The following is a 17,934-nucleotide window of genomic DNA, read 5'->3' as shown; positions in this document are numbered from 1 at the left end:
TATATATATATATATATATATATATATATATATGGTCTTCATTATTGAGTTGGCCCACCCTTTGCAGCTATAACAGCTTCAACTCTTCTGGGAAGGCCGTCCACATGGTTTAGGAGGTCGTCTATGGGAATGTCTGACCATTCTTCGAGAAGCGCATTTGTGAGGCCAGGCACTGATGTTGGACATGAAGACCTGGCTCACAGGGCTGAGGTGCAGGTTGGTCAAGTTCCTCCACCCCACACTAACTCATCCATGCCTTTATGGACCTTGCTTTGTGTGCACTGGTGCACAGTCGTGTTGAAACAGGAAGGGGCCATCCGCAAACTGTTCCCACAATGTTGGGAGCATAAAATTGTCCAAAATGTCTTGTTATACTGACGCCTTAAAAGTTCCCTACACTGGAACTAAGGGGCCAAGCTCAACACCTGAAAAACAGCCCCACACCATAATCCCCCCTCCACCAAATGATTTGGACCAGTGCACAAAGCCAGGTCCATAAAGACATGGATGGGCAGGTTTGTGGTGGAGGGATTTGACTGGCCTCAGCCCAGACCTCAGCCCAATAGAAACACCTTTGGGATGATTTAGAATGGAGACTGCAAGTCAGGCCTTCTTGTCCTCCATCAGTGCCAGACCTCACAAATGCGCTTCTGGAAGAATGGTCAAACATTCCCATAGACGCACTCCTAAACCTTGTGGACAGCCTTTCCAGAAGAGTTGAAGCTGTCATAGCTGCAAAGAGTGGGCCAACTTAATATTGAGCCCTACGGACAAAGACTGGAATGCCATTAAATTTCATGTGTGTGTAAAGGCAGGTGTCCCAATATGTTTGGTAAAATAGTGTAACTGTATAATCCACCCATATATCTGTACAGTGCCTCTCCATATATGTACAATGCCTCTCTCTCTCTCTCTCTCTCTGACATGGTCCCCCAGGCTCAGTGTCTTTCCAGTTTTAGGCTCAGAACCCTTCTAGTTCCATCTTCAGTGTCTCTCTAGTGCCAGGCTCAGTGTACCTCTAGTCTCAGCTCAGTGTTGCTCCAGTCCCAGATTCCGTGTCCAAGGTTCAATGTCCCTCCAGTCCCAGTCTTCAGTGCCAGGCACAATGTCCCAGGATCAGTGTTTAGTCCCAGGCTCAGTGCATCAGACTAAGGGGTTTGATTTACTAAAGGCAAATAGAATATGCACTTTACAAAGTGCAGTTGCTCCAGAGCTTAGTAAATTAGGTAAATCTGCACGTTGGAAAGAATACCCAATCACATGCAAGAAAAAATGAAAAAAAAATTGAACATTTTTTGCTTGTACTTGATTGGATAATGGTAGTCAGCAGAGCATCCACCAGTTTACTAAGCTCTGGAGCAACCGCACTTGCAGAGTGAAAATGCACTTTGCAACAGTGCACAGTCTATTTACCATTAGTACATCAACCCCTATGTGCCTGTGTAGTCCCAGGGCTCAGTGCCCCACTAGCCTCAAGCTAAATGTCAAGCTCTAATCCCAAACTCATTGCACCCCTAGTTTCAGGTTCAATTTCCCTCTAGTCCTTTAGTGTCAGGCTCAATGCCCCTCTAGTGCAAGACTCAGTGTCCATCTAGTCTCAGGATCAGTGCTTCTCTGCTACCAAGCTCAGTCTTTAGTGACAAGCTTAATGTTTTTGTAGCCATTGGCTCAGTTTTTAGTGCCAGTGTCAGTGCCCCCTGTCTCAGGCTCGGCATCCCTTTAATGTAAGGATCCGTGTCCCAGGTTCTATATAAATCTATCCACTGGCTCAGTGGTCTCCTATTATAAGACTCAGTGTCAGTCCTACTCTTAATGCCAGGCTCATTGTCTCAGGCTCAGTTTACCTCTAGCACCAGGTCCAGTGCCAGACTTAGTGTACTAGTGCCAAACTAGAATCTCTATCCCCAAACTCAGTCTTTCTCAGTCTTCAGTACCAGGTTCAGTGTTTGCCTAGGATCCCAGGCTCAGTGTCCCTACAATGTCAGGCTCAGTCCTCAGTACCAAGCTCGTTGTCCCTCTAGCCCCAGGTTCAGTGGCCCTCTATGTCCCTCTAGTGCCAGGCGCAGTGTCCCTTTAGCCCTCCGCTGGTTGTGGCCCTTTAGTTTCTAGATGCTCACTGTCCCACTAGTCTAAGGTCCAGTAGGCATCTAGTTGCAGGCTAACTGTCCTTCTAGTCCCAGGCTCAATGTCTCTCTTGTCCAAGGCTAGTGCCAAGGCTAGTATCAGCTTTCCTTTATTCACAGGCTCAGTGTTCTTCTAGTGCCAAGCTCAATGTCTCCCTAGTTCCAGGCTCAGCATCCTTCTAGCTGCAAGGTAAGTGGTCCTATTGTTCCAGATTCAGTACCCCTTTAGTTACAGGCTCAGCATTCGTCTAGTGCCAGACTTAGTGTCCCTATACACCAGGCTCAGTGTCATTCCTGTCCCATGCACATTGTAATGTGTATTTCCCTGTCAGTATTTGTCTAGATACATGCTCAGTGTCCCTTCAGTTTCAGTCTCAGTGTCACAAGTGCCATGCTCAGTGTCCTTCTCGTCCCAGTTTTAGCGTCCCCCTAGACCCCTCTGTTTCCACCTAGTCCCAGGCTCAGTGCCGCAGGTTTAGTATTATCTAGTCACAGGCTCTTTCTCCCTTTAGTTCCAGGCTCAGTGTTCCTGCCTCAGTGTTCCTCTAGTTTCAGGCTCACTATCCCACTAGACCTAGGCTCAGTGTCCATCTACTTTAAGTGTCACTTTCCATCTAGTCCACAGCTAAGTTTCTGTTTTGTCTAAAGCTAGTACCATGCTCAGGGTCCCTATAGTGTCAAGCTCAGTCTTCAATGCAAGGCTTGGTGTTCTTGGATCAGTCTTTACTACAGAGCTCAGTGCTCCCCTAAGTACAAAGCTGAGTTCCCAATGTCCCAGGCCATTGTCCCTATAGTTCTAGGATCAGTGTTCCTTTAGTGCCAGGCTCAGTGTTCCTCTGGTACCAAGCTTAGTGTCCTCCTGGTGCAAAGCTTAATGTTCCTCTTGTCCCAGGCTCAGTGTCCTCTTAGTCTTAGACTCTGTGTCCTTCTAGTGTCAGGATCACTTTCCCCACTAGTTCCAGACTAAGTGATCCTTTACCCCTAAGCTCAGTGTGTTTCTTTAGTGCCAGTCTTGTTGTCCATCTAGTCCATGGCTCAGTGTCCTGGCTTTAGTGTCCCTCTACAGCATCCCTCTAATTAAAGTATTAGTGGCCTTCAAGTTTCAGGTTCAGGGCCCCTTTATTGACAGGCTGAGTGTCCCAGCCTCAGTGTCTCTCTAATACCAAACTCTTTGTTTCTTTTGTTCCAGGCTCAGCACTCCTCTAATGCACTCAGGGTCCCTATCATTCCAGGAGCTATGTTCCTCTAGTGCCAGGTTCACTTTTCCCCTAGTACCAAGCTTAATGTCATTCTAGTGCAAGGCATTATGTTTGCCTCATCCCAGGCTGTATTTTTCTAGTCCTGGGCTGCTCAGTGTTCTTTTTGTCCTAGTCTCTATGCCTCTCTGGTGTCAGGATCACTTTCCCCACTAGTCCCAGACTAAGCAATCTAACCTCAGTGTGTCCTTATAGTACCAGGCTTGTTACCCATCTAGTCCATGGTGCAGTGTCCTGGTTTCAGGGTCCCTCTACAGCCAGGCTTAGCATCACTCAAGTCCCAGGCTCAGGACCCCTTTATTGACATGATCAATGCACCTCTAATGCCAAGCTCTTTGTTCCTTTAGTTCTAGGCTCAGCACCCCTCTAGTTACAGACTCCATGTTTCTATAGTTTCATCCTCAGTGACCCTATAATGCCAGGCTGAGCATTTCAATATTTAATACCAGGCACAGCCTTCCTCTACTTACAGTCTTAGTGTCCCTTACACAGAGTCCCTCCCTCAGGGTTAATTTAGTGCCAGGTCAGTGTCCCAGGTTCAGTGTCCCTCTAGTGCCAAGCTCATTGCTCTTCTAGTTCCAGACTTAGGCTGTCCATATATCATACACATTTCTTATACAATTTGTCTTTAGATTTACCAAAACAATATAATATGAGGTCAATCGTAAACACTTTTAAATTGTATGGAATCAAGCAGGCCCTTGCACTACATAGTTAAAGGTTAATCTAAAGGAAATTGAATAAGAAAATTGTATAATTTAAGGCTAACTTTAGTGTCCCTTTAGACCGTGGCACAGTGTCCCATTGTCCATCTACTTCCATGCTCAATTTCCCAGGTTCAGCGTTTCTCTAGTTACAGGCTCACAGTTCCTATAGTCCCAGGCTCAGTATTCTTACTTTAGTGCCCATCTAGTTTCAGGTTTGCTGGCCCACCAACCCCAGCCTCAATATCCATCTAGCTTCAGACACAATGTCCCTCTAGTTCCAAGCTAAGTATATTTCTTGTCTTATGCCATGCTTTTATTTTTGTTGTAGGCTCAGTGTTCCTAAAGTGTCAGGTTCAGTTTTAAGTGCAAGGCTTGATGACCGGTACCAGGTTTAGCACCCCTCTAGTTCTTTTCTCAGTGCCCTTCCATTTCTAGGCTCAGAGTCCTTTTAGCCTCAAGGTCAGCTTTCCTCTAGTGCCAGGCTAAGTGATCTTTTAGTCTCAGGATCAGTGTCCCTCTAGTGCCAGGCTTAGTGTTCCTCTAGTTTCAAGCTAATTGCTCCTCTAGTTCCAGGCTCAGTGCCTTTCTAGTGCCAGGCTTAGTGCCCTTGTAGCACCAGACCCATTGTCCTCGATTTCCCTGCTCAGTGTCTGTCTAGTCTCAGGAACAGTATCCCTCAAGTTTCAGACTTAGTGTCCCTGGCTTAGTTTTCCTCTGTCATCAGTCTGAGTATCCCTCTAGACCGTTGTGCAGTGTCCATTTAGTCCCAGGCTCAATGCCCCAGATTTATTGTCTCTCTAGTTACAGGCTCATTGTTCCTCTAGTGGCTCAGTGTCCCTGCTTTGGTATCCCTTCTAGTTTCAGTCTTGCTGATTTGGTTTTAGGCTCACTGTGCATCAAGTCTTAAGTTCAGTGTTTCTCTTGCCTAAGGCTAATGCCATGCTCAATTGTTCAAGACTCAGTGTCCTATAGTGTCAGGCTCAGTCTTCAGTGCAAGGCTGAGCCCAGGCTCAGGGTCAATCTACTCCCAGGCACAGCGTCCCTCTAATCCCAGGCCAACTGACTCCAGGATCAGTGTCCATCTAGTGCCAGGCTTGGTTTCCTAGTGCCTAGTTTACTGTTCCTTTAGTCCCAGGCTCAATTTTTTCCTGGCCCCGGGCTCAGTGTCCCTTTAAGTTTCAGGTTCAGTGTCCCTATAGTCCAAGGCTCCATGCCATGTTAGTCTCAGGCTCAGTGTATGCCTTTAACACCAGGATTATTGTCCCTTTTAATTCCAGGTTTACTGTCCCTTTTAATTCCAGGCTCATTGCTCCTCTAATTCCAGGCTCATTGTTTTTTACTTCCTTGCTTCGTGTTTCTGTATTCTTATGCTGAGTGCTACCCTAGTTTCACACTCAGTTTTCCTCTAATGCCAGGCTCAGTGTCCATCTAGTTCCAGGCTCAAGGTCTATCTAGTACCAGACTCATTGTACCTCTAATCCCAAGCTCACTGACTCCAGGATTAATATTCCTCTTGTGTCAGGTCAAGTGATCTTCATGTTTGAAGTTCAGTATCCCTCTAGTCCCAGGATCAGTGTTTCTCTAGTGTTGGATTTAGTAATTTTCTAATCTAAGGTGCAGTGTCACACTAGTACCAGGCTTGATGTCCCTCTAGTGCCAGGATTAGTGTCCCTCTAGTCCTGGCCTCAGTGTCCCTCTAGTGCCATGCTCATTTTCAGTTGAGTTTTAGGCTCGGTGTCCCCCTTATCCCAGGCTCATTGTTCCTCTAGGTCCAGGCTCTTTGGCCTCTTACTTTCCAGCTAAGTGTATTTGTAGTCGCAGGCCGAGTGTCCCTTTAGTTTTAGACTCAGTGTTTCTCTAATGCCAGGCTCAGTGTTCCTATAGTGCAAGGATTAGTGTCCTTCTCGTTCCTGGTTCAGTGTCCCAGTCTCATGTTCCTTCTGAAGTCAGGCTCAGTCATTGTCCCTATAGTTCCAGACTTAGTATCTTTCTAGTCCCAGGCTCAGTGTCCCTCCAGTCTCAGGTTCAATGTCTCTCTAGTCCCAGGTTCGGTGTTCCTCTTGCGCAAGGCTTTGTATTCTTGGTAACTGGTGCCAGGCTCAATATTACTCTAGTCTTAGGCTCACTGTTCATCTATTACCTGGCTCAATGTTTCTCTCGTTTTAGACTCAGTGTCCCTCTTGCGCAAGGCTTTGTATTCTTGGTAACTGGTGCCAGGCTCAATATTACTCTAGTCTTAGGCTCACTGTTCATCTATTACCTGGCTCAATGTTTCTCTAGTTTTAGACTCGGTGTCCCTCTGGTTCTAGGCTCAGTGTCCTTCTAGTCCCAGGCTCATTTTCGCTCTAGTCCATTTTTTGTGTCCCTGTCTTGACGCCTCACAAGTCCCAGGCTTAGTGTCCAACTTGTTCCTAGGTTCAGTGTCATTCAAGCCCAAGGTTTAGTGTCTCTCTAGTTTCAGGCTCAGTGTCCATCTAATTCAAGACTCTGTGATCATCTAATCCCAGGCTCCATGTCTCTCTAATCGAAGACTTAGTGTCTCTCTAGTCCCAGGCTAATTTTCCTTCTAATGCAAAGCAAAAAAACAACCTCCTGCGCACAGGAGGTTAGCACCGGCAAAGAAAGGTCACAATCTGTCAGCTCCTCTACTATTGGCACAGCTTTGCAGCCCCCTCAAGGCTAGGAAAGCCCAGAAGTTACAGTGGTAAATACAGAGGGTGCACCAGCTTTGTGCACTACCTTTACGAGAACTTTATTAAAGGAAAAAACAGATACATATACTCAAAAAGGCATGAACAGTCAATCATATAAGTATTCATGCTGTCCTGAACGACCTGATCAGCTGAGCAAGTCCCAACTGCAACAAGGCCCTCTGAATGGTTGATGCGCTTCGAGGGGAGATCCCCTCTTCCTCAGAGCCATTTTCCCTGTAGTCCCTGTCTCAGTATCCCAGCCTCAGTGTCCTAGGTCCACTTTTCCTATAGTCACAGGCTCACTTTCTACCCAGTCCCCAGACTTGGTGTCCATCTTGTCCAAGGCACAGTGCCCCTCTATAGGTGAAAATGTAGCGCTATTAAGATCAAACAAAGAAACAAATATTTAAAAAAATATGAGAAAATATATGTGAATAAGTCCAAACTAAATGAATGTGAGGACAATAAATAAGTTCCAAATAGGTCAGTCCAACCCAGTGAAAGTTTCGCCCAAACTGGAAATGGGGTAAGGGCTGAAAGAATGTGACATCCATAGAACAATAATATCCAAGAACAGTAGAAATGGTTACTCTTACCAGATCACAAGGACCTGGATGCCAGCAGCACCAGGTCAAACAAGCATGGATGACACAATCAACGATTCAGCAAAGATAATCCAGGGGGTCCTCAGCAGCCTTCAGAAGCCAGGAAAACACTTGATGGAATCACGCTGGCAGAGACGGCACACAGACCATGGATGGAGCAGTCAAGCAGGAAGATAGAACATATATATGCAAAAAAGGAAAGCACTTTGGATGGTGCAGGTAAAAACAATGTTTTTTTTTATTTCCATAAAAAACTGTTAAAAAATAAAAAATGTGATCACAATTAAAAAAGAAGGGCAATATGAGGAGTGGAGAAAACCAAGCCCTATGCGTTTCGTCCTAGATGGACTTCAACTAGGGCACCCTCTAGTCCCAGACTCAGTGTCCCTCTAGTCCAGGGTTTCTCAACTAGGGTTCCTCCAGAGGTTGCTAGGGGTTCCTTGAGCAACAAGCAATTGCTACCTCTCACCTTTTTTGCTATCTATGAGGGGGTAATTATTCCCAATGACCGCAAGTGTAAGGAGCATTCTTCCTACTGACCATTACATCAATGTATCATGAGTTGTAAATATATTATTTACAACTCATGATGATTGAGGAGCTGAGCTGTGATTCCTTGAGAAGTTCATGTATTGCCCAATATATGGCGAGTTCTGATAAGCAGATTGGATTCTCATGTGGGGTGGTGTGCTTTATCCTATGCACTGAAAATTGATGAAGGGACAAAATCTTTCCTTCTTCAACAATCTAAAGACTGATGCTTTATATTAGCATCACATGTGGACTTTTTATCCATTCGCTAGTGTCACACAACTGGATGGGATTGGGGGTGCAGTGCCCTGCCCCTAAGCCCACCCTTTTCTGAAGCCTATTACAGCATCTGGCTCTAATCACATGCTTCAACCTCCCCCCCCCCCATTGGAATTCATAGTTTGGCACTCTGTATGTAGATTAGTGGGTCGGATGCATGGATAGGGGGGGCAGCGCCCATGCTCCCCTAATGAACTGGCCACCACTGTAAAATATATATATATATACACACTTGTTTGAGCTTTGGTGTGCACACCCTAATGCAATAGTCTGCACACACCTTTGTCCTCTGTGATGAAGTGTGGAGAACAGCTTCTCTAGTCCCATACTCAATGTGCCTCTAGTCCCAGGCTCATTGTCCCCCTTGTCCAAGGTTCAGTGCCTCACAGGCCCAGGCTCAGCACCCCTTTAGTCACAGACTGACTGTGCTCTAGTCCAAGATTCAGTGTTTTTCTAGTTCCAGGCTCATTCTTCAGTGCCAGGCTCAATGTACCTTGATCAGTGCTTTGATCAGTGCTTAGTCCCAGGCTCATTGTCCCACTATTGGCCAATTCAGCATTATTCACAGTGACTGGCTCGGTGTCTCTATAGTTTTAAGCTCACTGTCCCTAGTCCCAGAGTCAGCGTCCCTCTAGTGCCAGTCCGTGGCATAGTTGTTTTAAAGTCTGGAAGCAACTGAAGGGATTATCCGATCAGTTTGCAGCTCCAGCCCAGGTTTTGCTGAGGTTCTCCAGGGTCAGTCAGAGCTGGCCCCGCCCCCTGCCAGTTGTAGACACGGTGTGCTCCATGCTTCTCTCTCATCTGCACACAAGAGAAGCACTTTGTGCCAATTACCATCTTGTAAAGTGAAGTGGCATCAGGTAGTGGCACTAGAGGTGTGGGGGGGCCCCAATAACACACAAAGGTACGTGCCAGCCTCTGACAACCCCTATACCAGCCTATAGATGTATTTTTGTGGGGGGCTGAGCATGTCGGCCGATCGGCTACACTCAGAGAAAAGACCATTTATTTATAAATATTTATCTATTCTACACAACTTGATTTTCTTTGTTTATAAATATTTAATTTTTTTATTATTATTATTATTTTCTCATCTAGCTGTGTGTGGCTGTCGGAGTATTGCCTCTTATCTGGAGTGACAGCGGATTGTTACTTTGTATCTATAAACACACACATTATATACTGTCTATATCTATATAAATTGTATACACTAGCACTTTATGTATCAATGAGTTCTGTAAAGTATGGTATGATAACAACAAATAAATGAAAAATAATAATAATAATATATATATATATATATATATATATATATATATATATATATATATATATATATATATATATATATATATACATATACATATATGAGCATTACACACCGTTTAGAGCAGGGGACATGCTGGTGTATTTATAATACACGTATAATATACATATAATCATATATAGTACTATAGTGCAAGAACATAGATAACACACTACTATATCCAGCTCAAATGCAATACTTCCCTATAGAGGCTATACAATAAGGTATATTGTGCTATAACACACGTATATATGTTATATATATATATATATATATATATATATATATATATGTCTGTGTGTGTTTTATAGCACCTTATTGTATATCCTCTATATGAGTATTGCCTTTGAGCTGAGTAGTGTATAATAATTATATATATATGTATTATTTATTTATTTTTTATTTTATTTATTTTTCTTTGTGTGTGTAATTTATAGTACCTTAACATATCTATCTATCTATCTATCTATCTATCTATCTATCTATCTATCTATCTATCTATCTATCTATCTATCTATCTATCATCTATCTATCACCTATAGAGAAAGACACACAGATGTATGTAGACACCCAGGGAATTATAGATAATAATGTGCAGCACAGAGAGCCCCGAACAATCACTTATAAAACCAGAACATTATATGAAGGCATTATTATCTCCCACACCGCAATCTCCTATAGCCAGGCCGATACCGCATACGTATTATTCCCATGTACACTGTGACGTCTCTGTGAAGGAGGAATTTTTCCGCCGGAGCAACGTTTCCCTTTAAACAACCGGCCAGATTGGAGTCATTTTCTATTTGAATAATCCGCAGTGAATTCCCCTGGGGTTGGTTAATCGCCCTCATCACACAACCCCAGGTTGGCTATTTGTATTTTAATTGAAAAAAAAAACTTTTTTTTCTTAAGAATGAATGGTGTTTCTGTACATACACCGACAGACAGCACCGAGCGATAAACAGAGAGCGCTGTGTGTGAGGACCGTCCTGACTGACAGCTGACTGAGCAGACAGACCCCCCACTGACAGCACCTCTCCCGACTGCTCCACACACTGCAACAACACCCGACCGCCCTGCACCCGCACACTGTACACCGGATAGTGGACAACTATATATATATATATATATATATATATATTAGATACCGGACACTATATATCACACAGATATAGAAGATATAACACACCGGACACTGGATAGCTGGCACTCAGACAAAACATATATTTTTATATTCGATTACATGGGGAATCTAGTATATATTATAATGTATTTCATTCGTGTATATTTTATGTATATATATCGTTTATTACATATCCAGTCCACCTACCATATCTATTATATCTATCTATCTACACACACACACACACACACACACACACACCCTTGCTCAGGGCTATGTATTGTACATCTATCTATATATCACATTGTCCTTTTGCAGTAGAAATATTTGGAGTATGTTTACCTATAGAGACTTCTATAGTGATGATAACTCCATTGGCAGGTGTATGGACTATGAATGTGGGGCCACTAATCGTACAGAAGGGTGCTATCTATCTATCTATCTATCTATCTATCTATCTATATATATCACACCTGGTACCCTATGTAGTCTCCATTATATAATATATACAAGCTGTACATGGTATTATAGGACACGATCTGTAATGTATGTACTAATCTCACTGTACCATGTATGATGTATCTGATACTTGTTCTCATCTCTTGCTCCATCATGAATATTCCAGTGTGAATTCTGTACATCGGCCCAGCAGATTATAATGCCCAGTCACAACTGCAGGTGTGCTATACAAGGAGCCCGATCTATAGGTTACCATATATTACCCATTTGTAATGTACAGCGAGATGTGTATAGGGAGTCCGACCATATACATCTGCACTAATTCACAGGACGTATGTCATCTATATATAATGATCAATATGGCATATGTGTGTTATAGGGTCTAAGATGCTACAGGGGACCTGTATAGACAAATTCCGGGGAATTGGCCTTTACACTCTGATTAACTGAGTGATCTTTTTGACGACAAAAAATATATTATAAAACAATTGTGAGCTGGGAGTGCAGTGTGAAAGGAGATGTGAATATTATTATATATAATTCTCTGGGTGTCTACATACCACCTCTGTGCCTCTCTCTCTATAGAACGATAGATAGATAGATAGATAGATAGATAGATAGATAGATAGATAGATAGATAGATAGATAGATAGATAGATAGATAGATAGATAGATAAATCATATAGATATGGTAAGGTACTATAAATTACACACACACACACACACAAAGAAAAATAAATTAAATCAAAAATAATGGCATACATTCTATATATATATATATATATATATATATATATATATATATATATATATATATATACAGAGACAGAGAGAGAGAGAATAGTAATGTATAGTGGGTGCAGTTTGTATAGTAGTATACAGTAAATGTCATATATAGTGCAAGTAACACAATGTATACATTGCAGTGTGTGTAGTGTGCAGGATGTACAAATAATACAATGAGCACAGTTTATATAGTAGTATTTAGTGAATATAGCGTATGTTATGTTATATATATTGATCCCGGTGCATATAGTACACAATACAATGTATAGTTCAGTGTAAATAATAGCGAGCACAGTGTATATAATATATATAGTAAACACAGTATATATAATATGTCAGGTAAGCACAGTGTATATAACATGTACCGTAGGTGGAGTGTATACAGTACAGCGTATAGTATAGTGAGCACCTTGTATAGAGTACAATGTATATATAACATATATATATATAGTGAGTACGGTGTATACAGGATATACAGTTAATTGGATATAATATGTATAGTGAGCACATTGTATATAACATGTATGGTACGTACGGTGTATACAGTACATTGTATATAATATGTATAGTAATCACGGTGTATATACTATATATAGGGAGCACAGTGTATACAACATAAAGAACACAATATGTGGTGAGCACATTCTATACAGTATTATGTATGTAATATGTATCGTGAGCAAATATATACACTGTATACTGCGCAATGTGTATACAGTGCAATGTATACAACATGTAAAATTAGCACAATGTATTTAAGTATATGCAATACAGTGTATATAATATGTATAGTGAGCACAGTATTTATATATATATATATATATATATATATATATATATATATATATATATATAAACTGGAGAGTGCACAATGTGGTGCAGCTCTGCAAATAAACCAATCAGCTATCAGATTGTCAAAGCTTAATTGAACAAGCTGAAATTAGAAGCTGATTGGTCAGCACATACAGCACTCCAGTTTTAGTCAGTCTATCTCAGTGTATGTGTATGTTGAGCAGTGAGCACATGTATATAATACGTATAGTGAGCATCGTGTATACAGTACAGTATATGTGTATAATGAGCATAGTGTATAATATTATATACATAATACGAACAGTGTATACAGTACAGCGTATATAATAAGTATTGTGAGCACAGTGTATATACTATGTATAATAATTACAGGGTATACGGTGTGTACAGTACATTGTAAATTCTATGTATAGAGCACAGTGTATATAATATATATACTGTATATGTACAGTGCGAACGTTGTACACAATACATTGCAGTGAACACAGTGTATGAAATATGTATAATGAGTATAGAGCATACAGTACAGTGTATAAAATATGTATAGTGAGTACAGTGTTTATATTGTGCATACTGAGGACAGTGTATACAGTACGGTGCATAATAAGTATAGGGAGCACAGTTTCTAGTTGATGAGTAGAGCGTGTGTAAGAAGTAATAAAGTTTATACAACACAGAGTATAGTACAGACTATAGTAGTGTGTGCGGTGATCTCAGTGTATAGTAAAATAGTGAGATTTATATCGAGTACTGAACTCAGTGTAAAGAGTACTGCATATGAATGCAGCATGTGTGTGTATTTATATATTACAATTATCTCAGTGTGTATAGCACAGTATAGGAGTGCAGTGCTAATAACATGTACTGTGATCCCAGTGCATATAGTTTTGCTGTGCAGTGTATATGTTACAAGCAAGGTGTGAAATTAGGCATTCTATAGAATGCTTTTAAGCAAAGCATGCAATGTCTGTATTATTTTAATAAGCTATTTATTTTCCCTATGCATTGTTTAATATCTAGGCATGTTGCTAATGTTTTGAAATTGCCCGTACTGTATGTATGTATATCTTGCTTAGGCATTCTATAGAAATGGCCTGTAACATATATAGTATATACCATGATCTTATTGTATATAGTGCTGTTTTGGTGTGTAATGTATATAGTATATACCATAATCCTAGTGTATATAGTATTGTTTTTGTGTGCAATGTATATAGTATATACCATAATCCTAGTGTATATAGTATTGTTTTGGTGTGCATTGTGTATATCATAATCCTAGTGCTATTTTGGTGTGTAGTGAATATAGTATACATCATATATTGTAAAGCGCTGCGTAAACTGTTGGCGCTATACATAGTAATATATACTTATAGTAATAATAATAATAATAGTAATAATAATAATCAGGATCCTAGTGTTTTCAAGTACAGCCAGTGAATACTGTGTAGGAAGTATTACTTGTATTGCTAATGCTCGGTGTAGAAATCTGCCTGTCGGATATGTATGGTGGCGGCGCCCTCTAGTGGCTTCACTTTGCGGCAGCAGCCTCTCCGCTATTCACAGCTCAACATATTCTGCTGGGACTTGTAGTGCTACAACAGCTTTGTGGATTGGAGAATTGACCGCGTCCCATTCCGGGATAAGCAGAGAGTTCGATATAATGTCATTGTGCCCCATTTATTCATGCCCTGCCATACTTAAATATCTGCTTTATGATATCATTGATTATAACTAATACTTATTCAGGTTCCCCATATTGAGCCAGTATGTCACAAAGTCCTCCAGTATATAGCAGTCTATCTCATAGGCCCCCAGTGTATAGCAATCTATCTCAATGACCCCCAGTGTGTGCCAGTCTAACTGAGGAACCCCTACAGTTTTCCAGGCTGGCTCAAAGACCCCCAGTGTGTGCCAGTCTATCCCAGAGACGTTCGATGGGTGTCAGTATATCCTAGGAACACCCAGTGAGTGCCATCTGTCCCAGAAACACCCAGTGTGTGCCAATCTGTCCAAGGAACCCCCCAATGTGTGCCAGTCTGACTGCGGAACCCCCAGTGTCTGCTATTCTGACTGCGGAACCCCCAGGGGCTGCCAGTCTGACGGAGGAACCCCCAGTGTGTGCCAGTCTGACTGAGGAACCCCCAGTGTGTGCCAATCTGACTGAGGAACCCTCAGTGAGTGCCAATCTGACTGAGGAACCCTCAGTGTGTGCCAATATGACTGAGGAACCCTAGAGTTTTCCAGGCTGTTTCAGCGACCCCCAGTGTACGCCAGACTATCCCAGAGACTTTCAGTGGGTGTCATTCTTATCCTAGGATTCCACAGTGTGTGCCAGTCTGTCATATGACCCCTCAGTCTGTGCTAGGAACACCCAGTGTGTGCCAGTCTGTCCAAGCAACCCCCAGGGGGTGTCAGTCTGTCCAAGGAACCCCCAGTGTGTACAAGGCCGCCCCAGTGGCCTCCAGTGTGAGACGGTTTATCCACAGTGTGTGCAAATCTACCCGAGGGAATCCCAGTGTGTTTCAGTCTGTCTCAGGGACCCCTTGTATGTGCCAGTCTGTCCATGTGTACCTCAAATGCGTCCCAGTCTGTCTCATGTACTTCCAGCGTGTGCCAGTCTATGTCAGTGTGCTCCAGGGACCTCCAGTGTGTGTCAGTCTTCCCCTGGAACTCCCAGTGTGCTCCACAATGTCACAATTTGCACTAGTCTGTCCCAGGTACCCCAGTGTATACCATTATGCCATTGGGACCCCTAGTGTGTACTCATTTGTCCCAGAGACTGAGGACCACCCCTCCCATGTAACCCCATTGTGTGCTCTTCTGTCCCAGGGATCTTGGGTGTATGCAAATCTGTCCTATGTACCCCCAGATTGTCCCAGTCTGTCCCAGGGACCTCTATTGTGTGGAACTTTTAAGTGGTCCCATTTATTGCCCCACCCTGCATAAGTATCTAAATGTTTGGAAGGAGCCCCCCCCCCCCCCTCCTTTTAATCAAACCAGAACAGGAATCAGATAATGGTATTTACTAATATTTCAGGTCAGTCAGTATAGAGAAGTGGGGCGGGTGAAATCTGTAATACATGAAGAGATCTTTCCTTGCACTCAATCTTGGCACAGGGGCCCCTGGTCTGCCAACTGTGGCCCCGGGAGCTCTTTCTAAGCTCTGCCATTATAACCTCTTTTCATAACAATAATAATAATCACAACAACAACAATACAAATAACAAGCATGATATTATTATCATTTTTTATCTTATTTTATTTGTAGCTCAGTGCAGCTGATAATATGTTCAGTTTTTTTTTTTTTTTTTGGTAGCGTTTAAGGTTTCCATTCTGTTGAAAAAATATGACTTGTACTTTTCTTTTACATAAACATAATTTAAAATATTATGGAAGAAAATAATAAAAAAATAATAATACTGTGGTGTCACACTCCTATGGAACCGATATTGATAATCTGGGAATATACTGGGCATATATAGGGAGTAATCAATAGTTTACATTCCTATAGTTTAAATTCTGCAGCGATAGAAGAGGATAGGAAGAAGCCGATAATATCGCCGGACAATTTGGACAGAGCAGTCTGGGGCGGATAATATCGGGCGAAGCCACTCTACAGAAATAGGGCAGAAGGGAAATTCGTCTGCGGATCCCGGATACAGGGCATCGCCGTATGTACAATTCTTCGGAGATCTGGCCGAGCTGGTTGCTTGTTCTGCTCGTAAATCGTGTGTGTGGTCACCAAGTGATGGCAGAACAATGACTCCGATTACCGCACTCAAAGCTGCAATTAGAGACAATTCTGCGAATAACAACTTAATTACTGCACAAACAGGAGCCGATTTCTGGTGTTTGTCTAATCATAAATGTGTCACCAGAGCCCAAATTATAGTCACTTTATAAAGAGTAAAATAAATCATTATAAATAAGAGTGGCGTACAATTCAGAAATGACAGAGCAACCATTCATATCAGTAATCAATTATGTAACCCGAATTTCTATGAGGTTAGTAATGTCATATTATTATAATTATTGTATCATTATTATTATTATTGTTACTTTTTTATTATTATTTACATTATTATTATTATTTTCATCATCGTTTTAGCATTACGAATAATAAAATATTAACAAAAATAAACAATACTATTTTAATAATATAAAAATATATATTTTAAAAGAGTTAAAGCAGAACTAAAGGCACAACTTTTCTTTTCATAGATGGAGTAGGAAGGGTATAACCCCTGTCAAGTGTGTTTTTTTTTTCTTTTTTTCTTTTTTTTTTTTTTGGCCATCTGTGTCCCATTGGTGAAATTTTTCTTCACTTCCTCACCAGGGTCACCAGATGTAGTGTCCCCCTTTGGAAGATTTCCCTTCCTATTGTTCTGGGACAACCCAAAATTCGGGATTTTCTTTTACTTTCAATTTAGGTGATGAATCTCAATGGGGACCCAGGCAGCAATAAAAACCTGGCGGGTGTTCTAATTCCTCTCCACTCCGCCCAAACCTATAAACAAAAAAAAAAAAAAAGTTTTGCCTTTAGTTGTTTATAATTTTACCCCAAAAAATACTACTACTAATAATAATAATCATATTGTAACAATAAATAATAATAATCATCATCGAATTAATATAGTAGCAACAACACCAACAATAATAATATAGTAACAAATAATAATAATAATACAGTAACAAATAATAATATAGTAACACATAAAAATTACAATATAGTAACAAATAATATTAATATAGTAACAAACAATAATAATATAATAACAAACAACAATAATAATAATAATATCTCCTGCTGGGTGCTGGAATTGTATTTTCGTTTCTCCAGTTATATCCGATTCCGGATTGAATTTCGTTGTCACTTCTCTGTCTCTGTCGGGCTATTTCTATCCTCCCAATTATCGGTGTCACCTGCTGTCCCCAGATGTCCGGGAAGGTCGGGCTTCCAAGTTTCTTGCCGACCTCCGATATTATTTGCAGCTTCTGAGCTGAGAATCAGAAAACGAACGTGCAACTTTTTCATGATAGCATTCGTTTCTAAATTCTTTTATTTCCATGTGGACAGTTCTTAAATTTTTTTTCCCAGCTTGTAGAATTGCTGCGATGTCTTCCCACTGACAGAACAATCCCCGTACCCGACTGCAAGCTGCAGGACGATCTTCCATTAGATCGGGAAAAAGATAAACAAAAATTTGTTAACGAAATAATCAGAAGGGGACCAACCATACCATGTATATT

The sequence above is a fragment of the Lithobates pipiens genome, unplaced genomic scaffold, assembly GCF_037356315.1.
Source record: "Lithobates pipiens isolate NorthernLeopardFrog02 unplaced genomic scaffold, aLitPip1_a1.2 Scaffold_25, whole genome shotgun sequence".
Classification (NCBI taxonomy): domain Eukaryota; kingdom Metazoa; phylum Chordata; class Amphibia; order Anura; family Ranidae; genus Lithobates; species Lithobates pipiens.
This window is presented reverse-complemented; position numbering follows the sequence as displayed.